General features: G+C 41.5%; 1 protein-coding gene across 5 annotated transcripts in view; it reads right to left on the minus strand.

The window, feature by feature from the left end:
- arap2 (ArfGAP with RhoGAP domain, ankyrin repeat and PH domain 2) overlaps window positions 1–13,952 on the minus strand; it is a 416,402-nt gene that overhangs the window by 212,813 nt on the left and 189,637 nt on the right. The gene's annotated exons all lie outside the window — the stretch shown is intronic.

Genomic DNA, 13,952 nt, shown 5'->3' on the forward strand with positions numbered 1-13,952 from the left:
ATCAGCAGGTTCTTAGCATCCCACACCCCTGAAAGACTTTGACCTCTTTTTGCTTCTAGGTTAAATGCAGAACCCAAAGATGTCATAAACATCAAGTATCAGCACACAGCACAGCACGGAGCAGCGCAGAACAACAGTGACATATTGAAAAGATGATTCACATACAATTCTATGTGATAGACCAGGGAAGACAGCTACACAGTAACCTATCCAGCTGAATGGGGTTACCAGTCCTGCAGAAACAAGCTAAGGGCCAGCAAAAGATTTAATTACTTTATTTACTTGACTGCCAGATGCATTTAAGAACCTATGGCATGGGAGATTATCCCAGCCAACAAAGTGAATGCAGGCTCACAGAGCAATTCCAAGCTCCTACTAATTTTCCTTTTTTTGCCTGTTCTTTCTACATGAGCACCAACTCCACCTTCCGGTCAAGATGGAACAAACCTGCAATCTCCATCAAGGTCATATCTTGGACTTAGTTGTTTTTTTTAAGCTGAAAGACATGGTTTTAGGGGGAAAAAGGGGGGGGTTAGGGATTAGGTTAGGGTTAGAGACAGGGATGAGGGAGAATTAGACATCAGATTAGGGTTTAGGGAGAGTTAAGAGGTTAGGCTGAAATCTAGACCGCCACTCTGTGCTCAAAGGCCAGCAATGTGGACATAGCATGAGGACATTGATGGATGTCAGGACTGCAAGTGGTGTCAACTTGGACTGCCAAGGATGAGGGACAGTGGCCCACTGGGTTGTGAGTTCTTCCAGGCTGGTGGGTCTTGAGATCAGATGTCTGTGCGAACAGGAGACACAAGGATTGGTGACCCCCTAGATATGCAAGTCAGGACTTCGAAGCCTGGAGTTTGGGGTCCCGTCATCAGCGAGTCTGCAGTTCAAGGATTGAAATTTGGGGTCATGCAATCGGCAAGTATAGAGTTTGAAACTTGGAGCTCAGGATCCTGTCATCCACTTGGCCTGGAGCTGATACCAAAGGTCAATCATTTGTCTAGAAGTCAAAGCCCAACGGCCAAAGCCTGGGACTACAAATCTGAAGTTCACTGGAGAAGTCTGAGGCCCATTGTCTGAGTCCACAAGCCCACTAGAGGCTGGACTCCTGTTCTGGGACTGGAGGACAGTTTGTGTAGGAGTGGGTATTTCGATGGATGACAGGGAGGAAAGGGGCTTGTTTTGCTGTTGTTGTATTGTTGCTTGCTGTGCTGGTGCCAGAGTACATGGTGATATTTGCGAACCGCCCCCAGCACATCCTTAGATTGTGTTGGCTGTTCACAGGAATAGCACATTTCTCTGCATGTTACAATGTACGTGTGATCAATAAATAAATGAATCTGAAATCGTTCCCCCCACCCCCCCCCGGTACTCTAACCACACCTGGATTCAGGGGCTATTTACAGTATTCAAACAACTCACCAACTCAGAGGTAATTGGAGAAAACCGGAATAACTGAGGTAAATCTACGTGGTTACAGGAAGAAGGTACAATCTCCACCAGTCAGGAGTGAATCTCGATCACTGGAGCTCCACTGGTTGCCCAGTTGTCCCACCCCAAATAACACTGGAGCCCACTCCCAACAGATTCAGGATGTCCACTTGTTGCCCTCTGTAGGTCTAGGAAGAGCAAATGCAGATACCACACTTAACAAGCTGGTTAGCAAGCTGACTGCAGAATGATCTGCCACCATGAATCTCATCAGTGCCCCCTTAAATGAACATCCAACATCGCTCCAGAGAGCTGGGAGATTCAATACACCTGCTGGAAGTAATTGAGAGAAGGATTCGATGTTTCCTGATATGGTTTTGGAGGCCCTTACTCTGGTGGACATTCTGCTTGCCCAGGAACTCAGACACCTTTCCAGGGAGCGAGACAGAGATGACTGTATGGAAGATCATTATAAGAAGCTTCGCAATGTTTGAAGTCCAAGCAAATCTCATCAAAGCAGACAAAAATCAGAACACATCTTACTCTCTACTCAAACTCACAGCACATCGCATCGCAAAACAACCACGAGTCTGGACACTGGGGTCCGTGTCTGTACTGTTGTGTTGGTTCGTTGTTTTCTGAATTGTTCTGCTGTTCACGCTATGCTGGCACCAGAATGCATGGTGACACTTGCAGACTGTCCCTCCCCTCCCCTCATAGCCTTGTGCTGTGTTTATTGTTAAAGGAAACAACTCATTTTTTTCACTGTATGATATACAAACAGATCGAAATCAGAACCACTGACCCAGCAGTCTCCTAGACAAGTGCAGCAAACTTCAGGCCCCCCAGTTTATCCTTATAGTTTATGTCTTTACCACACGTCCTTTATTAGTCACGGAAGGTAGATCTTTTCTATTACACATAGCTACACTAGCAAAATACTTGGCTAGATTTAACCCGCCACAGTTCAGATCTGCCAGACAAGCTCTCAGGCCAACTTAGTTGCACACTCTCTCCTCATATGGGAGAACTCATATTGGCACTGGGAGAGTCATAGCAATGGCTGATGGCAATCAAAGCAGTATAGTCCATATAGATTATCCTTGGGCCCAAGTTGTTATCACTCAGGATGAAATCATGCCATATCATGCCAACTGTACCCATATCCTATTTAGCCAGCTAACCCAGTCCTCAGTGCACAATATATTATAGACACAAGAAGAATAGCTCTTAACTCGGCAGTGGAGTTATCGGGGCACCGTCATGACGGTGTTTCCGTAGCAAGCTATTCCTGTTTTTACAAGGCTGAGTTGCTAGCTCGACGCTCAACCCAATTTGGATTCTAACTCAAGAACCTTTGCTCTGGAGTCCGGCGCTGATATTATTGCACCACCAAGTGGGACAAATTATAGGCACAAGATTCAGAGCAATTAAAATCACCTTAAGATGCTCAGCATTCCGTCTGCCGAGACACAGCCAACTTTACGGGCGAACTGAGACAAAAGACAGGGACTATTGACCAATGTAGGAGAGAATTAATCCTGTTAATTATTAGATCCAGATGGAAAAAAAGATTTTCTGACAGAATCCTACGTTGTTCTGGCATTAAGGTTTGTGGTGTGAATGGAGGGAAGAAACACTGGAGGCCAGGGAAGCAAAGGGAGGTTGTAAATGGCAGCGGTAAAAGCTAAATAGATGCTGTGTTCGGGTAATCTTGGGTTTTGCTTACATGATGAATGTGGTCCAGAGCTTGCAAAGCTGATGCCACTCCCACTCTCCTGCAAGGAAGCCCTGGTGCCAACGCGACTGAAAAGGGGAGGTTCCCCGTGATGCAGAAGCACTGAAGCATGCAAAGAACAAATGCCAGACCAGAGACCCAGGGGGTCTAAAGTTGAAGCTTCGTGCATAATTAAAACTTCTTAGGTTAAAATGAGATAAAGAAACAGGTTCAGGAATACTGTTAAGTTCTTAATATAGTGGGAAAACCCAAAAGTAGTTACGACAGAAGCAATGCAAAATAAAAGGCTGAGTGAAAATGTATGAAACCCAAAGAACTTTCATAAATACAGTACTGTGCAAAAGTCTTAGGGACATATATATATCTAGGATGGCCAGGTCTTAGGGGTGTGTGTGTGTGAGTGTGTGTGTGTGTGTGTGAGTGTGTGTGCACGCACGCGCGCACAACACTTTTGCACACTACTATATATCGAGGAAAGAGATATTCAAAGAAAAGATGAGGTGATTAGGGACAAAAAATATTCTAATGGAGTCAGAAAGAATAAATTTGGTCCCAAAGGAGGACTATTAAATCGGCACCTTCAGGGAAATTTTTTGCCAGTGCACCAGAAGTTTGTAGCAATATTAAAAGTGACAAAAATACACTTTAAAAGTTCTCATCTGCTTAAAATTAGACTTTATAAGTGGAGAAGTCACCTTATATAAAAGATACATTACAGATTACTGAAGGGGGAAGCTTCTTGTCCACTTTGGCTATGGAGATGGCTCCAGAGGTCTAGAGATTATTCTATCAACCTTCCAAAGAGAGAGGAATAAACCGAGCAATGCTGACAGTCACTCGAACACTGACAGTGGGGAACATTAATAATTTAATGCCAGGATGCATTTTTAAAAAAGAAAAAAAAAATCATGATTGGGTAACTTAACTGGATTCTTCGATCAAGTCACAGGGAGGACTAATAAGACTGATACTGTTAATGTGATACATACGGTGCATCAAAAAGTATCATGAGAATCAAATGGTTGATTTAATAGTCAATTTACAGATTACAGAGTTGGGGCATCATTAATCCAAATGATGATATTGTTCAAATGGAAATGAGTAATGGTGAACAGTTGGTTACAAGTAGCAGTATTCTCCATCTGGGTCACTGAGCTTTTGAGCATATGTTATTTGACACAGAAGCCAAAAAAAAAAATGGAAATTTTGCAGCTTATGTGCAAAACTAGGTAAACAATAAGCAAGCTTTCAGGGATTGAAAATAAAACACAGAGGTATCTAAAATACATCAGGCTTAACAATCTAGATGTGTGATATAAAGGGACAGACAGACCAACAAGCCCCCTTGAGAACAGCAGGACAAATTGAGAAGGCTGGCTAAAACACTCAACAGATTCTGAGTACAAATGAAAGTAATGTCGAACCTTAACAAAGACTTCAAATTGAATATCCATAAAAATAACTCACACTTCAGGAAGACAGAGACATTAGAAACTGTACCAGAAGTGAGAAACTTTGCTTACAGACAAGCATGGCAAAATGAGGGTGTTCCTTTTCCAGCAATGGTTAAAGGGTTTACGGATCAGTTTTGTCTCATGTACCTTACTGCTCAGATAACCACGACATGACTCCAGAAGCAGAAGGATCAGAATTCAAAGGACACCGATTTACAATGACTGGAAAACGTACCAGGTGACGTGATTTTTGCCACAATTTGGAATGCAACGCTGAAAGGGTGATAGCAACAGACTGAAAAAACGAAAACTAGATAAATATTTGAAGGGGAAAATAATTGTAGGGCTATGTTGAAAGAAAGGTGGCACAACCAGGCAGAATGACCTCTTCTATCCTAGAGGACTCTTTCTAGCTGTATACAGTACTCTAGAGACTCTTTCCTGCACATCCCCAGTGAGCAAGCCAGTCCCCAGGCAGACCAATATCACAATAAAGCTCCTTCAACAAGCATACAATCAACATTCCAAGACATTAATTAGTGTTTAGCAAATTACCCAAGGCTGCCCACTGATTGTCTATGGAACACAATGAGTGATGAGAGCAGTCAAAGTCCTTGAGCAGCAGCTAGATTGCTGTAAACTGGGAATATTCATCTTAAACAGAGCAAGTAGTGACAGAGGCAGCTTCGGGAAGTATCTGATAAGATGATTGGAAAATATAAAGCTATTAGGGAAAATAAAAACATACTGAAGATAGACGTTGGCTAGCAGGAGGCAAGGAGAAGAACAGATCTCTCCCCGCCCCACCAGCCGCTGAAATGTAATGAGTCATATGCTACAGGGAGTAGTGCTGGCCTTCAGACTTTTACAGTTTATCAAATGTCTTGGGAGACAGACTGAAGAGGTGGTGGTTAAATTTGTTAATGACACAAACAGGGAGGGTAATTAAATGTATGAAGGAATACAAGGAAGCATAAGATAGATTAAGCGATGGACCTAGATTAAGAATATATGGTAAAATGTGGGAAAGGGAAAAGCATTATCCAACTGCAGAGAAATTTCAAAGCTCCAAGATACAAAAGCTTCTGGGCGTCTCAGTGTGCAATTTACAAATGGTTATACAGGCAAAGCAAATAATGAGAAACTGTAACGGAATATTATCCTCTATAGCTACAGGAATTGAATACAAAATTAAAGCTTCAGTTTACATACGGCATTGGTTAGGTCACATTTGGAATACAACGTACACTGTCAATGCACTGGAAGCAGTTCAGTGAAGATTTGCAAAATTAATGCCTGGAATGGATGGGGTTCTTAGGAGGAGAGGTTGGACAGATTTAGCATTCATCTGGTGGAGTTTAGGATTCAATATTGACATACAGGAAACTGAGGGATGTTACCAAGGTGGACACGAAGAGCATGTTGCCAAAGTGGACACAAAGAGCATGTTGACTTGTGGCAGAATCTATAGTTGGGAGACTATTGATTACAAATAAAGTGTTATCAGCATAAGTCAAAGATGAGACAAAACTATTTCTCTCAGAGGACTGAGTCGTTGAAGCTCTCTTCCTCAAAGTGAAAACAGAGTCATAATTTTCATTTTAAAGCAAAAGTAGATAAATATCTAACAAAAGGGTGCTTTGTTGCTTCATACTCATAGTAATAACAGTTGAGATGAACCACAGTTTCTTCTTTAGAATGCCAAGTGAGTTTCTGTTCTTAGACATTCCTAGATTTGATGTAAGCATTCTTTAAAAAAAAGCACTTCTGCTATCCTGAGGAAAGAGTTTTCTTTAAAAAGTAAAGTTTAAATTGGCAAGGTACAACTACCAAAAATGGATACTTCCCCATTCCACAATGTCAGTACTCAGCACCAATTCCGTGTTGAAGAAGATGAATTGCACACTAACAAGGCCTCTTCCCAAGTGGCTCAGTAATACTCTCCACCAACAGCTGACACAGATTAAGCACACTAAATGATGTTTTTTTTTTCCGAACAGTCAGCTTTTGCTTTAAAAGAAACAAAACACTATTTGAGGCTACATGACTAACCGAGTCATAAGAACAATAGCAAGCATTCGCCAGATGATTTCCTTCCATTTTTCAAAGTACGTGATCCTGTAAATCTGTTGGATACTTTTTTCCAAATTACTTTTCTTGGTTTATCCTTCAGACTTATAATGGCATGTGGTGAAATGAGGCTTAATTCTTAGCCAGAAGCTTGACTGATGTTTACCAGAGGTTCAGCCGAGAACTGTGTGCGAGGTGCTCTTTACAGTTGACCGCACATTACAGTAGGGAATGGGTCACCAAGTGTCATTGTGTCTGAGTTCCTCTTTGACCCCTGGATTCAGCAGCGAGTTCAAGGACAGTGCTCAATTAAGCTGCACCAAGGGACCAGATACACCATCTCCAGTCATGCCCAGAATCTGCAGACTGAATCATGTCACTTGACTGAGAATCATCAACCTGGATCGAAAATGCTTTCTGCAGATAAATGTTTACTTTCTTTCAATCCTTTGACCCGAAGGTTTGAATTAACTTAGATCACTATTTTTGTGCATTGAGTTTTTAAGTTACTCTTATTTTTATTACTCAGTTCAAACTACATTTTAATGTCAATGTTTACGGGTGACCTTTACAAGTAGTTCAATGTACTTCAACAGCACGAGAAATCACAAGTTCATCAGGGTGTTCTGCAGTTGTGACCTTGTAGACTCCAAGGCCTGGGAGTTGTTCACAAATCACTGTCCTGAGAGATTGCCATAACACAGGGTCTGGTGCTTGGTTGGACCTGTGAGACCACAAAATCACAACCACAGGAATAGCTCAAGGATAGATGCATGGCACAAGCCAGAATGAGCACAATCCAGCCTTGCATATATTCCAATGCACACTTTCACACGACTGTGTATACATGGAGCAGTTACCTTCTGTCTACGGTAAAGATCCTAGAGAACCATCAAACAGGCCCATCTATTTGCAGCAGCCACCCCTGGACCACCAAATGGTGCAACTGTTTGCCTTATACACCATTCCTATGATGGCAAGATTCTGCTGGACACTTTTTAAAAATCAGTTAATATTATTTTATGTGCTGTATGTGATATATGTACTGTATTTTGCACTTTGCTGCCTGAGGAACGCTGTTTTGTTTAAGCTGTATCCATGGGTACGATTGAATGACAATAAACTTGAACTTGTTCAAGAAATTGCATAGTATTAACACGAAGCAAGGTAAGCACAGAGGTATTTGATAATAAAATATTTTCCACTACAGAGTTCCTTAGATTATGAACGAACTGACTGACAGAAATCTGACCTTACACATTTTCCATGTATTTTAAAGCACTTTTTTCAAGCCTGCAATATTAATAAAATGTTACAAGCTGACTGACACCATTCAAGAGCAGCTTCCATACTCCAGAAAAACCGCATTACAACATTCAAAGTGGGCTACATGTTGGCACAACCACTGAATTCCACTGTAAAATACTGTGTGATTCATTCAACGGAGGTTCTAAGCTCACCTATTTAAATACTAGGATCTCAACATTGTCAGTGAGCCGAATGAAGAACATCAACTGTTCACCAGCAGGCAGCCAAAAAATGCCATGTAATACCTTGTACAGAGAGCAATTGTGGATAGCAATTACTTTCCTGCAAAAGACACAAAATGCTGGGGGAACTTAGCAGGCCAGGCAGCATCTATGGAAGAGAGTAGTCGACGCTTTGGGCTGAAACCCTTCATCAGGACTGAATTGTTTACTTTCCTGCATTGGATTTACAGCCAGTTTTAGCTTCAGAAAAGCCATTTCATATAATTGAGAAGTAAAAGTGCCTGCAGATACTGGAAATCTGAAACAAAAATAGTGAATACCAAGGTCAAGGCAGCAATCCAAAATGTTAACTTTGTTCCTCTTTCCACAGTCCAGATCAGGGGCCTTAACCAAAGTGGTCAATTGTCCATTTCCCTCCATGGATGCAGCCAGGCCCGCTGAGTTCCTCCAGCTTTTTGTGTTTTGTTGCAGATTCCAGATTTGGCAGTCATTTGGGTCTTTGTTAGTCTAGGCAGTCGGTTGCACCATTATCCAAACTGAACCTCTGCAAACAATTTTTGCTCCAAGTTCAGTGAAAGGGCAAGGGAGGAAAAATAGGAAAGGTATATGCATGGAGGGTGCAAGAGTAGTGTAGAACTCTAGGTACACGTGAAGCTTTGAAAGCAGCCACAATGGACATCACTCAGCATCACTGGGTGACTCATCCAATTTGTCCAGAAATGATTTTGTTCAGTGAAAGTAATAAATTATTTATGGGGGTGGGGAGATGACACTTAGCAAGAATAACAGAGCCTTTGCTTGTTTTATTCCAGGCTTGTGCTAAGGAATAATTTAACCCCGCCAGCAGCTTTTCTCTTTTTCTCCCCACTTCAATAATGGAACCATAGTTCATCTCAGGCACCAACATCTTTTGTAGCTATTTGCATGAAAAAAAAATGCAATTAGGCCTTTCATTTTAATGGATTTCCGCAATCAGAATTTGTCTGTATTTATCTTTCGCATTAAAGCTGCAATGCGCTGACAGCACTGGAGAAAATTAGCAGTAATAACATCTATCTGACCCAAATAGCATTGCCACTAACAAATGCTTCTAGTCTCATCAGTGGAAAGCTGTTAAACACATGGAACTATTGAAGTATTTCATATCTGGTGAATCAATCAATATCATAGGTTAAATTTCACTGTTGTGATATATGACAACAACTACAAAATCTGTGTGCAGCAGACAGAAAAAGATGCTTCATTACCATGGCATTGGCTCATTTAATACATAGTACGAGCAATCAACTACTTTCATAGAAACACAGAAAACAGGAAAATAGTAGAAGTTGGCCATTTGGTCCTTCAAACCTGCTCCACCACTCAATATATTTATGGCCAAATCACATTCCACTTCTCTTTCTCCAAGCTTGTTGAAAACTTTTGTTGTCCAGTAGTCTATCCAGCTCCTTTTAAAAGTAAGTCAATGTCTCCTACTGCCTTTTGTGGTAGAGAATTACAGGACTCACCACCCCCTGAGTCATCTTAAGGCTAACATGAGACTGTAAGCCCCTAGGCAGGAGAAACAAGCTTCACTCATCCTGTTATGAAAGTCAAAGTCAAAAGTCAAAGTAAATTTATCATCAAATTATGTATATGTTACCATATACTACCTTGAAATTTATTTTCTTCTAGGCATATATAGGAAGATAAAGAAATACAACAGAATTTATGTTCCAATTAGATCTCCTCTCAATTATCGAAACACAATGGCATACAAAAAATGCTGGAAGAACTCAGAAGGTCTGGCAGCATCCTTTGGATTTCCAGTATCTGCAGAATTTCTTGTTTTTATGATGTTATGATGACCTAATCTCTCCTTGTAGAACAGACACATCATCCTAAGAATCGGGTGCTGGAAGAACTCTGCAAGCTGGGCAGCATCTGGCTGGCTGGGTTTGAGGAAGAAGGGGGCAAGGTTTTCTAACATTGGAGTTAAAAACCCTGCATCGGGACTAATACCAGTATCTATTCCTTCCTGTGTCTCTATACTAGGATTGAACAGGCTAGCAAGGACCAATGCCAGCAAACATTCATTTGAGTACAGGAAAGTTCAGGCATGATGTCAGAGGTTTTTTTTTAAAATACAGAGTGGTGGATGACTCATTGGGATGGTGGTAGAGGGTGATACAAAAAGAACATTCAAAGACTTTTAAATAGTCACATGGATTGAAGAAAAATTGAGAGTTATGGGCTGTGTGAGAGGGAAGGCTTAGATTGATTATGGTGTAGGTTCATTTAGGTCAGTACAATATCATGAATCAGTCTGCCAAACATTTACTGTATTCTATGAAAAACAGATTATTTAGTAAAGAAGGAAAACTGTACTGGTCTGGTGTTACCAAGCTCTCCCAACGCCATCCCTACAGCTGTACTCAAAATCGCTTGCAAAGATGCCCAAGATATTACTTGCTGTCTTAACTGCTTGCAAAACTTACTTTGGGTGACTGTTGTTCAAGAGAACCAAAACCCTTAGTCATTAATGTCTTCCAGTATATCATTATTTAGTGTGTTTGCAAGGATTGAAAAACTGGCTGCTCCTGGTGCTGCCCCTATTTTCTTACGTTTTTGTGTTGAGTGCTTGCCTGGCTCCCATAATAGAGGTTCACGCTTTTAAACTTTGATTCTCAATCCTACTAATCTTAAGATGCAAATGTATATTCTCTGGGGTCTCCTGATCCCAAATGTCAATGTTTTTCCAGTAACACAATCATTACACTCATTTATGAATAGAACACCCGAGAAAGCACCATGACCAATGCCATGTGAGACAGGAAAAGATACAACTCTATTTGCAATAATCATTTCTCCAATTCTAAGGCACTTAAAATAATACATTAACAAGGCTGTTCTGTCACTGCCTGGTGAAGATGCACAATTTTAATTAGTCATGAAACAGAATAGCAAATAATCTGCAACATGTGCTTTGCTGCTTGAGTACATCATCATGAAGTCTGAATTTCTCCTTCTCAAGGGCTTACAGCTTAATAGCTGTGCCTTATTATGATTATTAGAAACCAGTTGCAACATTGACCATTAGCATATACTGTTGACATTTAAGAGGTCCGATTTACCATTGCTGGAGCTTTTTGGATTATTTGACTATCATTCATGAACTGAGAAGTGTGGATGACGACCCGTTCCCAGCACCGACGGCACTGCACACAGAGGTATAGAAAGGTCATATCAAAGAGCACGACAGCTCAGGAGACCACTTCCTTTACCCTCGGGTGAACATCCTGTGCTCACAGCTTTTCACTTGCACGGGATGAACATGGGTGCACCCACCTCCTGGCCAAACACAGGCCGTGCACAACAACTTCTTAGAATATAGATTTTCAGCACTTCAATTGATAATCATGAAATAAGAGAGAATATCTACAAGCAAAGAAAAATCAGGCTTTGACATCAATTTCATATCTACCTTCCATCTTTTTTTTTCCGTGGACACACAGCACCTACGGTGTGGGGTAAAGAAAATAAGCAAAAGAACATCTAAATTGCATCCATAATGAATAATGAACACTAGAAGTTCTGCAGACGCTGGAAACCAAATAAAATTCAGCAGCCCAGGCAGCTTTCCAGGATTTCAAAAATGTCAGAATCAGAATCACCAGCATGTGTCCTAAAATTTGTTAACTTAGCAACAGCAGTTCAATGTAATACATAATATAGAAGAAGAAAAAATAGTAATAATAAATAAGTATATTGAATAGATTAAAAATCATGCAAAAAACAGACATAATATATATTAAAGAAGTGAGGTAGTATTCACGGGTTCAATGTCCGTTTAGGAATCTGATGGCAGAGGGGAAGAAGTTGTTCCTGAATCACTGAGTATGTGCCTTCAGGCTTCTGTACCTCCTACCTGATGGTAACAGTGAGAAAAGGGCATGCCGTGGGTGCTGGAGGTCCTTAATAATGGATGCTCCTTTTGTGAGACATCGCTCCTTGAAGATGCCCTGGGTACTTTGAAGTTTAGTACCCCAAATGGAACTGACTAAATTTGCAACCATCTGCAGCTTCTTTTGGTCCTGTGCAGTAACCCCTCTGTACCAGACAGTGATGAAACCTGTCAGAATGCTCTCCAAAGTACATGTATAGGAGTTTTGAAGTGTACTTGTTGACATACCAAATCTCTTCAAACTCCTAATGAAGTATAGTCGCTGTCTTGCCTTCTTTATAACTGTATCGATATGTTGGGACCAGGTTACGTTCTCAGAGATCTTGACACCCAGGAATTTGAAACGGCTCACTCTCTCTACTTCTGATCCCTCTATGAAGATTGGTATGTGTTTTTTCATCTTATCCTTCTGGAAGTCTATAATCAGCTCTTTTATCTTACTAATGTTGAGTGCAAGGTTGTTGCTGTGACACCACTCCACTAGTTGGCATATCTTGCTCTTGTACACTCTCTCATCACCATTTGAGATTCTACCAACAATGGTTGTATCATCAGCAAATTTGTAGATGGTATTTGAGCTATGCCTAGCCACACAGTCATGGGTATAAAGAGATTAGAGCAGTAGGGAAAGCACACACCTCAGAGGCACACCAGTGTTGATCCTCAGCGAGGAGGAGATAGGAGATATTATTACCACTTCGCACAGATTGTGGTCTTCCAGTTAGGAAGTCAAGGATCCAAATGCAGAGGGAGGTACAGAGGCCCAGGTTCTATAACTTCTCAATCAGGATTTTGGAAATAATGGTATTAAATGCTGAGCTATAGTCGATGAACAGCATCTTGACATGGGTGTTTGTGTTGTCTAGGTGGTCTAAATCCACATGAAGAGCCATTGAGATTGCATCTGCCGTTGACTTATTGTGGCAACAGGCAAATTGCAACGAGTCCAGGTACTTGCTGAAGCAGGAGTTTGGTCTAGTCATGACCAATCTCTCAAAGCATTTGATCACTGTAGATGTGAGTGCTACTGGCCGATAGTCATTAAGGCAGTCTTCTTAGGCACTGGAATAAATATAGCCCTTTTGAAGCAAGTGGGAACTTCTGCCCATGGCAGTGAGAGGTTGAAAATGTCCTTGAATACTCCTGCTAGTTGGTTGGCACAGGTTTCCAGAGCCTTACCAGGTACTCCATCGGGACCTTCTGCCTTGCAAGGGATCACTCTGTTTAAAGACAGTCTAACATCAGCCTCTGAGACAGAGATCACAGGCTCATCAGGTGTAACAGGGATCTTCTCAGCTGTAGTTACATTCTCCCTTTCAAAACAGGCATAGAAGGCATTGAATTCTTTTAGTAGTGAAATATCACTGCCATTCATACTATCGGGCTTTGCTTCGTAGGAAGTAATGTCTTACAAACCCTGCCAGAGTTGCTGTACATCCGAAGTCGCCTCCAACCTTCAAAATTGTCGCTTCACCCTTGAAATGGCACTTCGCAAATCGTACCTGGTTTTCTGGTCCAGGCCTGGGTCGCCAGACTTGAATGCCACAGATTTAGCCTTCAGCAGACAATGTACCTCCAGGTTTATCCGCAGCTTTTGGTGTGGGAATGTACAGTAAGTCTTTGTAGGCACACACTGATCCACACAGGTTTTAATGAAGTTGGTAACAACTGCAGCATACTCATCCGGATTCGAAGATGAATCCCTGAATACAGTCAAATCCACGGATTCAAAGCAGTCCTGTAGGCGCTCCTGTGCTTCCCCTGTCCAAACCTTCTTGGTCCTCACTACTGGTGCTGCAAGTCTTCAGTCCCTGACTATACTCAGG

The sequence above is a fragment of the Hypanus sabinus genome, chromosome 14 (assembly GCF_030144855.1).
Source record: "Hypanus sabinus isolate sHypSab1 chromosome 14, sHypSab1.hap1, whole genome shotgun sequence".
NCBI lineage: Eukaryota > Metazoa > Chordata > Chondrichthyes > Myliobatiformes > Dasyatidae > Hypanus > Hypanus sabinus.